The following is an 18,031-nucleotide window of genomic DNA, read 5'->3' as shown; positions in this document are numbered from 1 at the left end:
AGGATTGTTTTAGGAGTTAAATATTGGTTCGGGTCGAGGTCAATTTCTGGGCTCTCTATTCTATTCCATTGATCTATATATCTGTTCTTGTGCCAGTACCAGGCAGTTTTGAGAACAGTGGCTTTGTAATACAGCTTGATATCTGGTATTGAGATCCCACCTACTTTGTTCTTCTTTCTCAGGATCGCTGCAGCTATTCGGGGTCTTTTTTTATTCCAGATGAATTTTTGGAGAGTTTATTCTAGGTCTGTGAAATATGCCTTTGGTATTTTAATGGGGAGTGCGTTGAATTTATAGATTGCTTTGGGTAGTATGAATATTTTAATGATGTTGATTCTACCAATCCATGAACATGGTATGTTCTTCCATCTGTTTATGTCTTCCTCTATCTCTTTTTTCAACGACCTGTAGTTTTCTGAGTAGAGGTCTTTTACCTCTTTAGTTAAGTTTATTCCTAGGTATCTTAATTTTTTTGGTGTGATGGTAAATGGGATTGCTTTTTCAGTCTCTTTTGACCAGTGATCCCACTTCTAGGAATATATCCCAAGAAACCAGAAACACCAATCAGAAAGGATATATGCATCCCTATATTCATAGCAGCACAATTTACCATAGCTAAGATTTGGAAACAGCCTAAGCACCCATCAACAGATAAATGGATTAGAAAACTGTGGTACATCTACACAATGGAATACTATGCTGCTGTAAAAAAGAAGGAATTCTTACCATTTGCAACAGCATGGATGGAAATGGAGAGCATTATGCTAAGTGAAATAAGCCAGTCAGTGAAAGAAAAATACCGCATGATCTCACTCATTTATGGATAATAAAGACCATTATAAACTGATGAACAAAAATAGATACAGAGGCAGAGCAGCATCGAACAGACTGTCAAACTACAGTGGGAAGGCGGAGGAGGGTTGAGGGGTGGGGATAAACGATCAACCAAAGGACTTGTATGCATGTATATAAGCATAACCAATGGACACAAGACACTGGGGGGTAGGGGAGGCTGGGGGAAGGTCAAGGGGGAAAAATAAAGGAGACATATGTACTACTCTTTGTAATATTTTAAGCAATAAAAAAGAGTTAAATAATACCTATAAATTAAAAGTGTTTATAAATGTTAATATCCCCAACAACCAAAATATGAAAAATGTAAATATTGGTATCATGAGAAAAATAGATTTTATATAGTTATGTCTAATTTTTTATTTGCTAATATTACTTCCTAATTTTCTTTCTAAATAAGTTAAACAAGAGACAAGAGAATGTATTAGTTAGCTACTGGTTTGTAACAAATCACCCCAAAATACAGTGGCTAAAAACAATATTCATTTACCTTAGCTGATGATTCTGTAGATTAGCAATTTAGACTGGCCTTAATTCAGTGATCCTTGGGTCTCAGCCAATCTTATTCAGTTTGCTTATATATCTCTTCTCAGCTGGCAGGTTGGCTGAGAGTGGCTGGTCTAGGTTGGCTTCTGATAGATAACGTGTCTCCTCATCCTCCTACATTATCTGGTTCTTGATCTCAAGATAAAGGCAAGCAGAAACATATAAGACAAGCAGAAGCATATAAGGCCTCTAGAGGCCCCCAGCTCAGAACTAGCATCCTATCACCTGTGCCACATCTAGTTGGCTAGAACAAATCCCAAATCCAGCCCAGAGCTAAGGAGTAGGAAAATAGATGCCACCTCTTGATGATATGTACAGCAAGATTGCAAGGATACATGAAGGGGTGAAAAATGAAACTTCTTTTGTAATAAATTGAACACAAATGAGATAAATTTTTTATTTTAGTATAACAAATGCCAGAGTGAAAAGATTTAATAGATTTAGCTATTAGAATATTTATTCTTATTCTTCTCCCATGACTTGCAGTATAATTCTTAAAATTATGTTTACACAGTGGGACTTGGAGACTGTGTCAAAGGTACTTTTCTCTTTAACATGGTAGAGATGCTTTGTATGTAATAGGAAAATATTATAGAAAAATGAAATTGTTAATTGGAATGGGAGTAGGGAAATATATCAAATAATTAAACCAATAAATGATTTAGTACTTTTACAGAGTCTCATGAGCTTATTGAATTTAGCTAATATAAAACAGAGAGTACAACTGGAAAAAGCAGGTGGTCAGAGTTGAGATGTATTTTTAGGATTTCACTATTAAAACTTTCTTGGCAATTATGACTCGTATTCGAAACTAATGCAAGAATGTTAACTACTGTTATAAATGTAGCACTTTCCCATCATCACTGTCGACACATCACATTATTTCCTATGAATTCTCTCTTGGTTCACCTTGTAGAATTCTACTGAACAAAAGCATGTTATGCTATTGTTTCATTTACCCTAGTAATAAATAAAATTTCTACAACTTTTAGGAAGGGCTTACTTGTTTAATTTGACAGCTGACTTGAAAACTGAAGAGAACAGATGGAGTAGAATAATAACTATGATTTAAAAAATCACAGAAATTTATCTGTGACCAATGCCAATTGGTATGGGAGTAACCATGCCAACTTTTAATTAGCCATGGTAGCAGGAAATTGGGAAGTGTAATGGTGATCCCATAGCCAAACAAGAGGCTTAATGTTAGTCATTACTGATTGTGTGCCTTTTAAAAAAAATTCTTTATAGGGCTAGTGAATAACTGTAGATGATGTAAAATAGGCTTTTACTGCATCTTTAATAGTGGTTATAGAAAAAATGAAGTGTTAAAAAAAGAGACATAAAACAAGGAGAATAATCATCAAGGGCTCTAATATTTCATAAGTGTTAAATTTTCTTTTCAAGTATTATTTTTAATAAATACATAATATTTCTCCATATGGGTATGTTATATTTTATTTAACCATTCCATTGGAATGGTTAAGTCTTTCCTAGTTGTTGTATTTTCCATTTTTTTTGTTTTAGCTAATACATATAATGCAGAATTGGCATACTTTGGCAAACATCTTTGAACACATCTCTTGTTCTTCCTTTAAATTAGATTTCAGGAATTAGAATCATTGGGTTGATAATTATTAAAATTTTTTTAAGATACTTGATACATATATTTAAATTAACTTTCCTGAAAGGTTTTGTGTATGTGTGTTTTGTAAATCAGTTTACACTTTTATGAGTGGTTGCATCTTTATTCTACCCTAACCTATATAAGTATTGCATTTTTAAATGTTTACCAATTTTTTAATCAATAAATATTATTCTATTTAACTTTTTATTTCTTTATATCTTTCATTTCCTTAACTATATCACATTAAACATTTACACACATGCACAACTCAGATAATAATCTTATGTCATTTGAATTATAAATATTATTCCCATCTTAAGGTTTGCTTTTATTACTTATTGTATATTAATATATAGGAATTCTAAATTTCTTATTTCACTTGGGTCTTTTTAAAAAATCTCCTTAACTACCTCTAGGTTTTCAATTTCTATGCTTTAAGAAATCAATCAGTTTAATATTCGCTCTCATTTTCTCCTAGTTTTGTTTTTATATATTTTAACCCTTGCTTCAATCTAAAACTTATTTTGGTGACTAATTTAAGATGAAAATGAAAATGAACTTTTCCCTCAGTTCTGTGTCTTATAATAATTTCCTTAAACATTTGTTCAGGAAATGCTAATTCTGATGTAATAAGATTATTTTGCTAATTCTGATGTAATAAGATTATGCTAATTCTGATGTACTAAGATTATTTTGGGGGATATGTGTTCTCTCTGTTGGTTACTATATTGACACCACATTATTTTACTTTAGCCTTTAAAACATGTTTTAATATCTAGCACTGGAACTTGTCTTCTTTTCAAATGTTTCCTTGCATGTTTTTACTCATTTATAGTACAACTTGCTAGGCATTTACTAGTATACCGTATTTTGATAGTTACCCACTTTAACTTCCAACTGGGAATAATATGATACCTATTGGCTTTGTGTAAAACACATCATGCAAAGGATTCTAATCAGTGCCCGGCATATAGTAATATGCTAAGTTCTTGCTCTTATTTTTGTCTTTCTTATGAATTTAGTATCAGTTCACCTAGTTCCAAAATATCAATAGCATTGGTACTTTGGTTTATGTTAAATATACATGTTGATTCAGGATGTAGCAGAGTGTGCTTGAGCCTCAGAGGGGTTGGAATCAGGAACTAAAAAAGCTCTTAAGAACCTAAATCAAGCATGTCAAACTCAAAGGCTAACATGGGCCAGATAAACAAGATTTAAGTTTATGTGGGCCGCAAAAAAACAAAAGCTTCAAATTTCATAGAAACATTGGTTTATTTTGATAGAGACATGCTGAATACAAAGGGTTGAAATAAATGAGTAATCATTAACATAAAATAATAGAACATTTTCATAAAAATTAATATTTTTTCTTGAACATTAACTTACCAGACACTGAATAACTGCACAAATTAATAAGTGTAATGCAAATAAACCTATTTTTCTTGTTCTCTGAAAGCGAAATATTTCTTGTGCACATCAAACAAGTCAGTCCAAGACTAATGACGTGGCAATCGGCTGCTAGAATATTCGCTGCTAGTATTAGTGGAGAGAAATGATGCGCCTGTTCGTAAGGGAAATGAATGCGACACGATTATAGTAATCAGTCATTAGCGAACGTTATAGTTCGTTATTAATTATGTATAACAGGATATTGTAAAAATTAAGTTATGAAATTTTTATTAAAATGTTTCTTACATACCATTATATTGGCTGGGCCACAGAAATATTCATTGTAGGCAGCATGCAGCCTGCGGACCACGAGTTTGACATGCTTGACCTAGACCAGTGATGGCGAACCTATGAACCTAAATCATTTTTGTGGTTGATTTTTCTTTGTTAAATGGCATTTAAATATATAAAATAAATATCAAAAATATAAATCTTTGTTCTACTATGGTTGCAAATATCAAAAAATTTCTATATGTGACACGGCGCCAGAGTTAAGTTAGGGTTTTTCAAAATGCTGACACGCCGAGCTCAAAAGGTTCGCCATCACTGACCTAGACAGTTCTGCATTCTCTTTTCTTTGTCTGAGTGATTTCTCTGCTCTGGGAAACTGCTCTGTTCTTTTGTTTGCCTTACAATCTGACTTTATTTGCTGATGCGTAAGCTTAGTATTAAATGACCATTGCAAAATGGCAGCCTTGTCCCTCAGTTTACATAACTTTATTAAATCCAGGGCTAATAAAAACTGTGGTAACTGAGTCTCATGTCCCCATCATGAATATAGATAATCTAATTGACTCACCTCTGGTCTGATCACCTGTGTCTACAAACCCTTGCAGCCAACTCAGCTGAATTACAGACAGTGTATGGGATTTTTAAGATGGGGCATGGGGTGAGAAGAAAATAATAGGCAGTCATAGGACTGTGAGTATTGCTTATATATGGAAAACCTCTTGATTTTTGTTAAGTACCTGGTGCATTTACTCAATTTCTTGTTGGCCTATTTGTTAATTTTATTAATTCTGTAAGTTTTTTAGTTGAAAGAAATGGAATATATATTATAATATTATAGGAAATACACATATAGTAATTTTGGCTTCTTCATTCCAATTATTTTAATTTTCTTCATGTTTTATGTCTTGCTGTGGATTGGTGAAAGATGCAGGATAGAAAGGGTCAATGTAGGGTGACTATTTAGGAGACCTCTACAGTAGTCAAGCAAGAGATGATTGCAGTTTTGGTGGAGATGGAAAGAAGTACACGGATTTGAGATATAATTTGGAGATAGTATCAACTGAGTTTGGTGATTTGAGGATGAGAGAGAAAGTGATGATAGGGATTATTGTCACATTTCTGGCCATCATGCTTTGGAGGAGGAACAAATTTGGATGGGGGTTTATACCACGAATTTGAGAGGCTTGTAATGCATCTCATTAGACCTAAGTTGGAGTTCAGAGAAAAGTTTGTACTGCAGTTACAAGTGGGGGTAGTCAGCATTTAGCCATGGGAGTGGGTGAGATTGCATAAGGAGAGGTTGGAAGTAGAATAGGGCCCATGACTGTGAGTAGAGAAACTTACATTCTGAAGTTGAGTAGAGGAGGGAGAAGAGTATGGAAGAGAGGCATCTGGAGAAGTATAAGGAAAACAAGTAGAATGTGTTGCTAAGTAGAAGAAAACATTTAAGAAAGTGAGTGTTTAAATGTTCAAAACATTACATAAAAGTCAAATAAAGTAATAATATCAATTGTCACTATACGTCATTGATGACTTTGGCAAAGGTAATTTCAGTGGAATAATAAGGGTAAATGCCAATTTAGAATTTGTTGAAGAGTAAATTTCAAATGAGAGCATTCAGAACACTCTCTCAAAAGCTGACTGTGGCCTTGGCTGGATAGCTTAGTTGGTTAGAGCATTGATCCCAAAACACCAAGGTTGCAGGTTCAAGCTCCAGTAGGGCACATACAAGAATCAACCAATGAATGCATAAATAAGTGGAAAAACAAATTGATGTTTTTTTAAATCATATATATATAAAGCTGGCTGTGAAGAGGGCAAAAGCAATAGAACAGAAGCTGGTAGGGATATGGATTATTGAAGAAAACTTTAATACACCAGTGTCCAAAGCAGTCATGAGGCCCTTGATAGGGAAATATTCTTGATCAAGAAAAAGAAAAGTACAGACCAAGCTGACTTAGAGTCACAAATGTCTTATACTTCTAAGGAATGTCATACTAATGTCAATAATAACATTATATTAAATTATTCCAATTAAAATCAACAATATGACAAAGGTGTCACCATTAATATTATTGAACAATATTCTGTCCATTAGTTTTATGTCCAAATTATAGTTTAAATCTATCCATTTCTCTCCATCTCCCCCTGTTAGAGTAGAAGCTTCATGAGACCAGCAACCATATGTGTCTGTTTATACCTTTTTCTCTAGCACCCAGCATAATGCATAGCACATAGAAGAATTCAATTAATTAATCCCATACTGGAGGAGAGCAGTGTAGACAAGGTTAAGTAGTCTTTCTTTTCTGCCTCCTGAAATACTTGATAATTATTGTTTTGATTAATTTGATTCAGTATCAACCCTACTTTTTCAGATTCCTGCTATTGAATTTATGAAGTAGAGTTAGAGATCAAAATTAACTTTATAGGTATGGTCCTTGGAATTGTGTTTCAAAAATGACAATACATAAAACATTAATATATTTAGTAATATACTAAAACTTGGGGCCCAGTGCTGCACCTTAAGAGGAACTGTGGGCCGTGAGGCTGCAGTGGGCACAGGGGTGGGTCTCGGGCCATCCTCCGCACCCCCACCCAGCCCCTCCTGCTGCGGCCCCTGGTCCTCTGTCTGCCGGCAGCCCTGCTCCTGCTGCTTCTGCTCCCACACGCTGATGGCGCTGGCCCACTTGCACCGGGATGTGAGCAGCAGCTACTGCCCGAGCGCCCCTCAGGAGCAGCGGGAGGTGGAGAAGCCCTCAGGGGTGATCGGGGTGGCAGCCACTGCTCACATCCACTGCTCACACCCGCTGATGGTGCTGAGCAGTCAGGGCCGGTGCTAGGCACCAGCAGCAGGTGTGAGCGGCAGCTCCAGCACCAGTAGCAGGTGCGAGCACCAGGCAGGACCGTGGCACATGGGAGCAAAGAATTTTCAGTAACCACCAGAGGCTTGCCCGGATGACAGTGACCGGCACCCCGCTTTGGTCTGGCACCCCCTCTCACCTGCTCCACCAATCTGCCGCAGACAATGCCCACCATGTTCCGCACACACCCCCTGGTGGTCAGCACACATCATAGCAACCAGTTGTTCAGTTGTTCCGCCTTTTGGTCTATTTTCATATTAGCCTTTTATTATATAGGATGTGAAGAGACTAGAACAGTTAGCATATTTTGATTTTTCATTATCTGTGAAACACAGTGCCAAACAGGTGCTATTTAGTTCCTGATTCAATAAAATAAAATAATGCAGTTCTCTTAATACCAGCTATTATGGTATCTTTCTAAGTTAGCAGTAGGGTTAAAGGTTGCCTATGGATTGTGTCCTAATTTTTAGTTGCAATTATAGTAGAATTTTGGAACCCCTGACCATAGTGACCTTAGGTTGGTTTTGTTAAGGAAATTTATTCAGTCACTATTTTATGTAATCTAGGGACAAAGAAATGGAAATTTGGGGGCACACAATGAGAGTTTAGTAGACAATCATTATATAATGATTAAGACTGCTTTTGATAGCTTCTCATTAATTAGTGTTGAATATTCTAAAAGGGTAGTTTATAATTTGCTTCTTTATTTTTTCAAATATTTATTTCAGAGAGAAAGGGAGAGGGAGAGATAAAAACATCAATGGTGAGAGAGAATCATTGACTGCCTTCTGCACGCCCCCCACCAGGGACTAAGCCGGCAACCATGAGCATGTGCCCTGACCCTGCCCAGGAATCGAACGATGACCTCCTGGTTCATAGGTCAAACACTGAGCTACGATGGCCGGGCTTGCTTTTATTTTGATCTTTATTCCAGTTATCCTGTTTCTTCACTTCAGGCTCTAGCATTCTCTCAATTTCTACTCCTATGTTGTTGTCCGTCTTTCCCCCTTTTCCAGGGTCTATCTATGCCATAGACTCAACTTCCTCCACGTCCCCCTGGCTCCGCTTTCCTCAGCTTCTCCTTCATCTTCCCACCCCCACAGTTTTCTTTTCCACCTGTCTCGCTTTCATCCCACCCATGCCTGATTCTCTTTTTCAGGTTACTAGTACATTCTATTTTTATTTCAGGAAGCTCTGAGAAAGGAAGAGAAATTTTTTAAATATTTTATTGATTTTTTTACAGAGAGGCAGAGAGAGGGATAGAGAGTTAGAAACATCAATGAAAGAGAAACATTGATCAGCTGCCTCTTGCACACCTCCTACTGGGGATGTGCCCGCAACCAAGGTACATGCCCTTGGCCAGAATCGAACCTGGGACCTTTCAGTCCACAGGCTGACGCTCTGTCCACTGAGCCAAACCGGTTAGGGTGGAAGAGAATTTTTCATATAAATAAATGAATTAATGAGCAGCTGACTCGAGTGATTTTTGTAATCAGTTAAATTAAGAGTAAGGTAAAGGCAACTCTCCATTTGGTAGCAGATTTTAATGTATAAAAATGTTTTAAATTATTTTAATGAAATGGATTTTTAAATTAATCTAGCAACTGCTTGTGCTCAGCATAACCATCAAATATTCATCATTGCCTGTTTTCACTAAATCTCAGTTAATATATTTGATTAACTAAAACTTTGTAAGAGCTGCATTCCAGATGGTAGGAAGATAATTAATTCAACATCACCAAATATTAGATGACAGGTGCATTTTTATTTAGAAGCCACTGGCATGTGGACTTCTTTCACATTCAATGTAAAAGCAATTCACTGTATAGTAATTGCTGAACAAGTGTGTCCCACCAGACTTAAATAGCAGAATTCCACTGCACAGAAAAACAGAGGTGTTGGGTGCAGCTGCTGTTCTAAGTGGATGTTGTGCAATGACTGTGTGACAAGTTCTCATCTGGGCTTATGACCATCTATTGCTTTGTAGTTTAATTTCTTACAGAAATTATTCTTGGTTCTTATTTTTCCTCGTTAATCTTCACAATCCCCTTTAAGCCATATAACTAATTCCCCCCTCAATGATCTGTTCTAATAGCAGTCAAGGATGAATGAGACAAGATACAGAAAGCAATTCACATTTGGTTTGTCTTTTCTACATTTCTCCATGCTGTTCTTCATGTTTTGCCAATAATTATACCATGGGATAAAAAATAAAGACAAAATGTTAAACATGAATGCTTTGGGCAAACATTTTGTGGAATGTTATTTTAAGTACCTGCACTTGTCCAGCCCTGGGAAGGAGTGTGGCAATGCAGATGGCTTCACCCACTGGCTGTGTTCCAGGGATTCTCTGATAGTGATCCTTCCTCCACTTAAGGTTTACTTGTGTGTACAGATGATTCATGGAATTGACGTCTTGGTGAAAATCAAAGGGCTGAGTCACACAGTAGCACCCAGTAGGCTCTGGTCAAATCAAGGGTCCTTACTTAGGTAAGAGGGAACTTAGGAGGTAATCCACTCTGACTCTCTTGTTATTCATCTTTTGACAGGTGGTCATCTAGGCTCTGCTTATTAAGGCTAATAGCAACTATTCTAAGTTCTTTATTTTAAGCCAAAATCTATCCAAAGCCTGTTATTTTGCACAATTTATCTCAGTTATAACCCTTTAGAAGAATGCATTCTCAGTTTATTCCTTTTTCCAAGTGACGGACAACCTTTTGGAGAGCTGGTGATAGCTAATGTGTTCTTCTAAACCATGTTAGAATTCCAGGTTTTTCCATTGTGCTCCTTGGATTCTGGTTTACAGATCCTTATATTCCTCACAGCCTTAATCTCATGATACTATAGCTCATCAGTGTCCTGTTACTGTGATGTTCATACATATACAGAGTCCTTCTAGTGTGTTTTGAGCAGGGAATAAATGAGTGAAGGAACTGGGATTTAGTAGAGCTGAGTCCTAATCCTGGCTCCACCTCCAACTGATTGCAAGGATTCCCCTAAAAAAGGAGGCTAGCTCTTCATTAGAGCTAGAATGAATCTCAGAATATAAAGGGCCTATACTACTGTCAGACATTTGTTTTCTTGAATTAAAATGTAAGCATTTATATGTGCCAACTTTTATTTTGGGGTTTTAGCCTCATGTTTCTACTTGTCAACTTTTAACTCTTTATTCTGACATCTGTTGCAATATTCACTTTTCTCAGCTTTGTTATAGTCATGAATTTTGTATAGATAAGTTCTGGGTCTTTGTGAACAACTGATATAAATATTGAATAAGACAAAGCTCTGTGACACACCACTGCACTCCTCTTTCTAGGTGACAACTAAACCTGAATGAAGTTAAAATAAATATTTTTATTTAACCATTTACTCACTTCACTGCAGCTTAACCCACATTTATCCAACACATCTTAAGAACTTTTATTAAATGTCTAACTGAAGTAAATAAACCAATCTCATAACATTTGCATAATTTTTGTTTTTTTAATGTGATATACCCTCTTCATAATCATATTCTTTACTAATAGCTTATGACCAATTTGTATAATAAGTAATTCTAGAATTTTGCAAGGGATCAATACCCAACTTACTCATTACTCATGTTATTTTTTAATTGAGAAAATATGACTGGATTTTGGCTTTTCCTTCTCCAAAATCTCAGAAATTTATGTCAGTGACTAATTTCCATGAGCTCTTAGTATCTGTCCCTAATATGTCCTCTCCTCTCTTAATGTTTGTCTTTGTCTCAAGGGCGGTTATCTAGAATCAGTGAATTTAAAAAAGCCTTCACTTTATTTTCAAAGTAGTTTGATGCCAACCATAACCCAACGTGATATTGATATTTCTTTCAAACCTTATGCCAGGTTTTAGAACACAGTTGTTTGTTCAGTCATCCATTTATTTGATCACTTACTACCTACTGTATACTATGTTCAGCACAAGGTTAACAGAGATGAAAGGGACAGAATATTCTTCTGAAGAGCATGCATGAACTGTCCGATGGTTGAGAAAGGATGCTGTGAGAAGAAAGAGGAGGGGGTGCTTAACTCTGCCTGGCAGAGGGAAGTGAATTCAGTAAGGATTCATTAGTGAATCTTGAAGGATAAGTAGTTCTCCAGTACAAGGAAGAAGCAAATAGAATAATTCATTCAAAGGCACAGAGAGGGACAAACCGCAGGATGTATGGAGAACCAGAGGGGGTATATTGTGGAACAAAATGAAAAGCAGTGACCACCAGAGGAACAAAGGAAAAGAACTTTTAAAAACCTGACTGAAGCACAGCTTCGGGTAGAGCGCTCAGCCAGAAGAATTGCCAGGAAATAACATCAAGAGGTTCCCTCTGAGAGTTCAGCTGATGGCATGTTTAGCTCACTCACCCCGAAGGGGCACCACCTGACCTCCAAGCAAGCAATCATTATGGTAGGGAACTTTTATATTTCTGGAAGAATATTTCTGCTAGAAGATCCATGTGAAGTCTCCAGACAAAAGATTAGAGAGACTGATGTCCCTTTAAAAGACTCATGCTGGCTTAAAGAGACTTTAGGTAAGCTTTTTGCTTGGCATTTCCCAGGAGTTTCTGAAGCTCTCTATTTTCTTTATTCTTGCCATTTATAAAACTGAAAGTTTTAGTGTAAGAGGGTAAATGGATTTGACTTCTATTCTGCTAGTTAAGGCAACTTAATCTAAAGTATTTTATCCTTTCTTTGATTGAAGAAAGAAAAGAAAAAGCATGAAATATAGCCAAAGTTTTAGCATTTGATTATAAAGTATAAGTTGTGAATTCCTGGATTTACCTGCTAATAAATAGTCATATTTACCAAAGAACCCCACATTTTACTGATGTTAAATTCCAATAATTGACTAGCCAGGTGTCAATTATTAGAATTTATTATGATCCCCCCCTCCTCAAATTGTCACAAGAATTCTCAGGGATTCTATATGTATTACCTCTGATCAGTGTGTGAGTTAACATAAAGTCTCGCCGCTGTCATTTCCTTTTTGGGTTCTTGAGAAGAGGAATAGAAATTTCATGTATAATTTGAGTTGGCATCTATAGCTTTGCTATATCTTCATTCCTTTAGGTTGATGGCTTCTCATATCTGCATGTCTCTCTCTCTCTCTCTCTCTCTCTCTCTCTCTATATATATATATATATATATATGTTGAAATAAGATTAAATGAACATAAATATCATTTTCTTAAAAATTACAATATAAAAGTTCATTAATTCAAAATTAACATGTTAATTTAAAGCAATACAAATAGGAATTCTAACATGTTTTAAAATTTATTTTGAAGTTGTATAAAATTACTTAAAGTTTATGTGGACAAATAAATACCTGAAAATAGTCAAAATTTTAAGAAAGAACAATAGTAAGATTGGACTTGCTTTACCAGGCACCATAACAGTCTATAAACTCATGGCAATAACACAAATATTGTATCATTTAGTACAAATATAGGTAGAACAAAAATGAGAATCTAGAAATTGATCGCAGAATTTGAGAATTTAATTTAATAAAATTTTGTATTTCAATTCAGTGGAAAGGATGGATTATTCCATAGACTAGAGGCTCAGTGCATGAAATTTGTGCACTCAGTGTGTGTGTGGGGGGGGGGTCCTTCAGCCTGTCCTGTGACTTCTCACAGTCCAGGAGCCCCACAATCAATCCCCCAAAAGAGGTAGGCCCCACCCACTTGGCCGGGGCTCCTCTATGGATCACCCCCATAGAGGGAGGCCCCGCCCACCCACCACAGCCCGCTGGTCAGTGGCCTGGGCCTTCCTTTTGAGGCAATCGTGGAGCTCCCCAATTGATCAGTCACCCCACTGGCTGGTGGCCTGGGCCTCCCTGTACAGGGCAATGATAGGGCGATGGCCGGGCCACTGACCAATTTCATCGCACCCGCCTTGGCTGGCCTTGCGCCAGTGGGTGTTATAGCATGGTCATCTGGAAGGTCGTCCAGACAGTCGTTCTGCTGTTCAGTCGTTCGGTCGATTTGCATATTACCATTTTATTATTATAAGTGTGCTGGCTATACTGACTGTATCTATATGAAAAATGTATTCTATAGAAAAATGAATTCAAGATGGATGAAGGAATTATGTAAAACTCAAAACAAAGTATATATTTTGCATATGCACAAGCTAGAGGGAACGGTATACCTAATCAAGACTTTTAACTCAGACTATAGAGTAAAATAAAAGACAGTTGTATTAGACATATAAAAATTAAACATTTCAATGGTAAGGGACTATAACAAACATTACTTTTTTCATAGGAGACTAATAATTTTCTTCACTTTAAAGATGGAATTCGTGCAAATGAAGGAATCAAATGTTTTGTGCATGTTATTCATTTTACTGAGTTAATTTAAGGGCTTCGTTTAAGAGCTGGTTGTATTTAAGGGAAATTTTTTTTTTTTAGGTTTAATTTGGGTGGGTTCAGGTCTCTCTACTTGTAGTTGGGGTCCACACATAAAGTATACCTGAAACGGTGTCTTTGAGAGGAGACATAGTTCCTTGGGCATTAGAAGACTTGAAAATGAACTGCTCGCTATTGAAATTTTGATAGTACAAAGTTAGAAATATTTAACCTGAGTTTTGTTGTGTGGGATGGTTTTGGAATCTTGAGCTTAATGATTCCATTTGTTTAAGTTAGCTAGGTTTTGACTTTATATTGGAAGAGACTTTAAATGAGTTAATGGAGAGTGACTAATGCCCATCAGAGAGGCATTAGAATAATTTTCTACTCTTTCCTCTCAATAGAAACACCCTTCCTGCCATCCAGAGGTCCCTGGCCCAGTGGGGCATTCGGCACCATTAGAAGGGGAGACAAAGGATGAGGGGAGACTCTGAGGCTTTGCATGTAGATCTGTTGGAGACAGAGCTTAACCTCTTGAACCTTATCATAGAGGGGGGAAAGCAGAGACGTGGGTCCTGGAACCCTTCACCATTACTGAACATCTTCAAAAGTTCCTTCATCATCTATTTCTTTGTACACAAAAACTGTAAAAATGTCTCTTACTTCAAAAACTTTACTCAGAAAAGTGTCTCTCTCCTGAGTGTCTTTGAAAGTTTAGGCCATTTAAAAATGCGTAGTATTAATTTTACTGTGTTAATAGTCATTATGGTTCAGTAGTGTGTATAATATATATCAGGAGACATATTAAAAAGCATATTATCATAAAATGCATATTAAAGGGCTTTCCACCTACATAAATTGAATTTAATAGATTATAGCTACTACAATGGGCCCATTAGGATCTTTGGAAAACACAGTTTAGGGCCTTGTTAAAACATACATTTTCTTCATGTTGCATTCCACTTAGAGAGTTTGCTCTGGTAACCTAGGGCTTGGGTATGTTTGTTTTACTTAGTTAAGAAAAATAAAAATAGGAAAGTATTTTTTTTTTCAGTAAGACAGTCTACGAAGGCAGGAAGAAAGCAACTTTTAAAATTAATTACATTGTTTTTTGTTTCAAAGAATATACATAGAAAAGTGTCATTTAAAAGTACTATCTGTCATGCAGACTCACTCTGCACCTGGATGCAGTCCCAGGCAGATGCTTTTTCCGTCTGCCACAGAAACAGCCCAGGGTACTGTGACCTGTCAAGGGTGATGCAGGTGCCCAGAAACACAGGAAAAAAAAATAACAATAATAATAATAATAATCCATCTGTAAAAGTGTTTAATGACACAGATTACTGTGTATTAAAAAAAATCCTCCTTTCATGTTTCAGAAGAGTGAGGATAGGTGTGTTTCAATTTAAGCTGAGGTTATTACTTGTTACTTATCAATGGATATACTTTCATGAAAGGCATTGAGCATAGATTAATTATATCCAGTGTTTTCCATAATGTGGTCTACAGACCAACTACATCAGAATCTCCTGGGTGTTTAGCAATGCCTGTTTCTCCTAAGTCCCTAGATCTACTTGAGAAGAAGTCTAGGCATGTGCAGTGAAATTTGTATTTTAATGAACTCCCTTAGAGATTCTTGCACAACAACTGAGATTTGAAAGAAGTGATTATCTTAATCTACAAACCCAACCACTTAATGTAGTCCACACCCAGAGTTTTATCTAGACTGAAATCTGCTAGCTGGGTGTGTAGTCTGACTGCAGAGGGTGGCTATAACTCCTTAAACATTCTTCCAGGAACACTAATTTTGAAACCGGTCCTGATCTGTACTACCCACGTTGGATTTACATGAGAAGCCACTGAGCTTTGTGGGTCTAATGCCAAGTCTCCCAATTCTAACATTATAGTAGCAGTTTTAAAATGTGTAGAGTAGAGATTTGAGCACAGTTGTTTATTGGAAATCCTCTCCTCTTGCTAGGACTTTGGATGTTTTTAAAAAATCATTTTGGTGGTTCAAAATCAAAAGGCATCACCCCAGACGTGACCACTTATCACCTATGGATGAACTCCGTGATTATAACGAACTCTTATCTAACTGCACCACTAGCTATACCAACACAAAAGACAGCAAAACCAAAACCCTTTGTCATGTTATTTCTCATTCTATAGCAGCGGTTCTCAACCTGTGGGTCGAGACCCCTTTGGCAGTCGAACGACCCTTTCACAGGGGTCGCCTAAGATCATCCTGCATATCAGATATTTACATTACAATTCATAACAGTAGCAACATTATAGTTATGAAGTAGCAACGAAAATAATTTTATGGTTGGGTCACAACATGAGGAACTGTATTTAAAGGGCCAGAAGGTTGAGAACCACTGTTCTATAGTCTTCCTCAAAAATGGAATTATGAAAAAGTGGAATTCTATTATTAACTAATAACCCTATCTCTACATTTCTCTCCCTGTCTTCTTTCATTGTAGTAGTACAAACAGTAGCACCTTTTGTATATCTGTGGCACAGATACAAGGCTACATTGAAGGAAAATTCAATGAGAAGCATCAACTATAATGGTTGAAAAAAAAGTAAAACAAATCTCACACTGCTGGCTTAAAGTCCTTAAAAGAATTGCCTAGTTACTTGCTTCACAATGAGCAAATCATCTATGTTCTTGTGAGGTTTTCTAAAAGTTAAAGCCATAAGCACTGCCATTTGTATCATGGCTCTTCCATTTACTGGCTGCGAAGACTTGGACCTGACAGAGGGCCTCCCAGCTGTGTTTAACAGCCCTGTGGGGTTGGTTCTTGATTGTTGATAAGGATTCCCAGCTGTGCTTACTTAGCAGCTCTCTGATTAATATTCTTCCTTCTGTTGTAGAGAACCCCTACTGAATAGAGTTGTTAATACCCTACAAAATCCAGGCAAATAGTGGGCTTTCTCAGCCCAAGGTTGCAGTAAATGGAAAATGTGAAAAGTTTGAAATGAAGTATGAACTTCAAGTTTTGACATGGGAGGAATAAACCAAGAAAAAAAAGATAATTATGTGGATCCTTAAAACTTTAGACTAAATATTCTGACTCATATGGGTTCTGCAAAAGACAGCGATGCTTTGCTATTGGCCTTGCTGTAAGAAACAGATTTTATTTTAGTTTTTAAGAAAAATTTAAACTTAAATTAGAAATTATTTAAAAGTGCAGTATTGTTACAGTTTTCTTTCCCCATTCCTATGGTTTCATTCTCAATTAACTACAGCCTTATTTATATCAGTGGTTTATTATGTTAGAGGCAAGTAAAAACTTATGTGTCATTTTCTCTACTCCTCTTATTAGTTAGACTTGACTAACAATTCAATAGTGAATTGTGACACTATCACTATTGAGAAATATAGGCCAGAAAATAAAGATGCCTCCATCTAAAATAGAATTACATGTCTGAATTATCTGAAAAGGGTCTTTGGTCCTCCACTACAAGCTTGCTTTTGAGATTTGTCCTTTCCCTATTAGTTGGTTCCCAGATGGGACATTAAGAAATCAAACCATTCTCACTACTAATAAATAAATGCCATACTGGGATCATTTGGGAGATCAAAACACTGTTATGAAAAGATTGTTAGCACCTCATATTTCTTCATGAATCAGACAAGAGAGTTTATTGAATTCTGTGCTAAAGGAATGGAAAATAATAGAAGACAACATTCATGTATCGTAAAAAGACTCAAAACACTGTTAGAGACTCCAGCCAAACTACCTTCCCTTTTTCCTTCAGCAGTCTCAACTAGTCTTATCAGTTCAACAACCATCACCTCTCAATCCCAAATCTACACCCTACACCTGAGTTCTTTTCAGGTTTCGATGCACTTTACCCTTTTATCTACTAGACCTGTCTTCTTGGATGGCTTATTTCATTTAGTTCAGTGTATTCAAAACAAAATCATTCCTCTTTTCTCTCACATCTGCTTCTCTTTCTGCATTTTGCTCTTTTCTGTTAGTGGTGATGACATCACCATCCTCCCAAGTTTTGCCCAGGCCCCAAACTTGTCATTTCTGTTAACTTATTTCTCTCTGTCTCTTGCTTCTGTAGCATCTCATTTCTTATAGTTGCCCTTT

At 36.5% G+C, this 18,031-nt stretch overlaps 1 protein-coding gene and 1 non-coding gene across 2 annotated transcripts in view; both read left to right on the top strand.

Annotated features, from left to right (window-relative positions):
- The window catches only part of COL19A1 (collagen type XIX alpha 1 chain), a 302,649-nt gene that overhangs the window by 94,409 nt on the left and 190,209 nt on the right, over positions 1-18,031 (top strand). The gene's annotated exons all lie outside the window — the stretch shown is intronic.
- Positions 15,090-15,206, top strand: LOC139013395 (small nucleolar RNA SNORA77). The gene has a single exon (XR_011472037.1). It is a non-coding gene; the product is annotated as a small nucleolar RNA SNORA77 (small nucleolar RNA).

The sequence above is a fragment of the Myotis yumanensis genome, unplaced genomic scaffold (assembly GCF_028538775.1).
Source record: "Myotis yumanensis isolate MYYU_CA2020_CCGP unplaced genomic scaffold, mMyoYum1.0.hap1 SCAF_6, whole genome shotgun sequence".
Classification (NCBI taxonomy): Eukaryota; Metazoa; Chordata; class Mammalia; order Chiroptera; family Vespertilionidae; genus Myotis; species Myotis yumanensis.
The sequence above is the reverse complement of the archived record's forward strand: the minus strand, read 5'-3'. Positions and strand labels throughout refer to the sequence as shown.